The sequence below is a fragment of the Polypterus senegalus genome, chromosome 12 (assembly GCF_016835505.1).
Source record: "Polypterus senegalus isolate Bchr_013 chromosome 12, ASM1683550v1, whole genome shotgun sequence".
Classification (NCBI taxonomy): Eukaryota; Metazoa; Chordata; class Cladistia; order Polypteriformes; family Polypteridae; genus Polypterus; species Polypterus senegalus.
The window spans coordinates 158,882,235-158,885,020 of NC_053165.1; positions in this window are offsets into that span (position 1 = coordinate 158,882,235).

Consider the following 2,786-nt stretch of genomic DNA (forward strand, 5'->3'; position numbering starts at 1 on the left):
TGATCCAAAAGACAGAGAAAGGAGGTGCAAGATGACTTTTGAAGAGTTTGTTGGTTGACTTAAAGGATAGGAATCTCATCACTGAGGAACTGAAACAGAAACTAGGCCTTTATTCAGGTACACTTGGAAACAGAATCCTTTAAATTCACTTATGTGGTTTATAGCAGGGGTCGCCAACTCCTGTCCTGGAGGACCACCATGGCTGCAGGTTTTCATTCTAACCCCTTAATGAGTTTTTAATGCTAATGAACTTCATTTGAATTAATTGTAATTGACCTGCTCTTGAAGACTCAGACCTCTTAATTGTTTCTTTTTACTTAATTAGCAGCCAATCAATAATGAGATACAAAGTGAGCCAAAACAACTGGTGTCCATCATACAATATCTGAAAATAAAGAAAGGTGAAGGTCTCAAAATATGTTGATCTGCTCAGGTCCACAAAACATTTTCAAAGAGCTCTTAGAAAGAGAAACCAACAATTTCAGAAATGTCTGCTAATGCACCATAAGAGCAGCAGTAAGCCCGAAATTAATGACGGGTTTAATTAATGACCAGAACTGGCACCTCATTACGCAGCTGGTTGGAGTTCGAGGCCCTGACATAGTTGGTCTTCTGTTGGCTCACTTGCTTCACATTTCATTTCTGTTTTGGTGCCATTTAGGAAAGCGATGAAGAAATCAGGAACAAATCCTAAAAAGCAATTCAATTAAAATGAATTCACAAGAAGTTAATTAGCAGCAGAAAGCGGGGCACTCCATTTAAAAAAAGGGTTTGAATGAAAACCTGCAGCCCGCGGTGGTCCTCCCGGATCGGACTTGCGACCCTGGTTTATTCTAAATTTAATGATACATTGAACTCTAGTACTATTTTGTGAGGACTTTTTGAAGTAGTTTCTATACTGCTCCTCTTTTTTTCTTTAAGATATACCACTGGATCTGCTGTGAAGACAGACATGCCTAAAAGCTGAACGTGGACGGAATTCAACACAAAAGCCATCCTCTGATAATATGTCAGATGAGGACATTCCACATGAGTTTGTTGCTGATTAGTTTTGGTAATGAAACTCTGTGGCGTTGATGGTAATACTTTGCATCTTCCGTGAGTAGTCTGACAACTTCTACAAGTTAAAGCAATACCACATTGCCAAAGTGAACTCGGTACAACTGTAGTCTTGCAGTTTAAAGAAGGCACTGTCAAAAGTGTTGAATATTTCAAGGATTTTTTAACACTTTTTGACCTTGGTTGGGTTTGTGATTACACTTGGCACAAGTACATAATGATAAATGTTCATATTAATCATTGTATTTAATTCAGAAACAGTTGGTTACGTTGTACATTTAAAGTAAATTGACATCAAAAGACTCAAGATGTGCACATCCATTGACAGATTGAGTATTTGGACCACTGGTGCCCCAGTGTAGATACTAATTGTATTATGATGTGAAAATTATAACATTCTACAGACATTTTGTAATAAATATTCTTATGAAGATTATGCTATGCATCTCTTGTAAGGATTGAACCCGGTTTGGGTAAGCCATTGTCACTGGGGTTGTATCCTCATTGGGTATGAACAGTGGCATAGGTATTTTAATGAAAGTATGGAAGGCCATGCTTCTCTTTATACTTAGTTTTCAATAAAATTATTTTTGGGTTTCTGCTCAGGACTTATTTTGATATTTTAATATGTAGATAACATTTTATTTTGGATATACAGTGGAACATGTACATGTTGTAATTATTAAACTGACCCTGTTCTGTGGAGTGTAATGACATATATTAGATCTTCTCTTAACCCCTTGTTGCCTAAATTTATTTACAACAAGCTGAAATACCCATATGACGGAGGAAAGAAAGTTTTTATTTTTTAATTGTTTGAGAAACATTAGTTTAAAAATGATAAAATAAAATTAACAAACAATAAAGACTCACTAATGTCCTTGTTTGCGGTCTTGTATGTATGTTATTATCCCGTTGATCTTGGAACTGGCCCTTTTTTCAGCAACAGGGGGCGATGGTGCTCTCAAACATGAAAATGCTGGCACCCAGCCCTCTGGTGGGGGTTCAGTGTCAAATGAATGATACATTCATAGAACCAAGATCTCTCCGTCACACCCAGAAGGGTGGATTAGGCTGATTCACCTGCAGCGGATGCCCATTCCAGTCTGAGGCCGGGCTGCAGGTTTTCATTCTAACCTTTAACTAGTGATCTGTTTGCTGCAAATTACTTGATTCATTTTAATTGATTGGTTTTAAGAAATATTTCCTGAATTTCTTCATTGTTTCTGAATTGCTTCAGTTTTTCCAAATAGCACCCAAGCAGAGTGAAATGTGGTGGTGGCAACAGAGACCAAGTCAGGCCTCAAACCAACCAATTCCCACCAGTTCAGTTGGCGAATTCTTTTTTAATTAAGCCCGTTCTTTAATTGGGATTCCCCTCATTGTGCAATGCGACATTTCAAAATTGTGGATTTTCTTTCTAAGAGCAGATCAGCATCCTGAGACCTTCATTCTTTTATTTTCAGTATTATATAATGGCCACCAGTTGTTTTGTCTCATTTTGTATCTCATTATTGTTTGGCTGCTAAATATGGAAAAACAATTGAGGGTCTAGTCTTCAAGGACAAGTCAAATAAAATGAATTCAAATGAATTAATTAACAGCAAAAACAGGTCACTAATAAAAAGGGTCAGAATGAAAACCTGCAGTCACTGCCCCTCCCGGACGAGGTTGGGGACCCCTGCCCTACAATTTGTGTCCATTTGAAACAAGTGTATCAGTTTCAG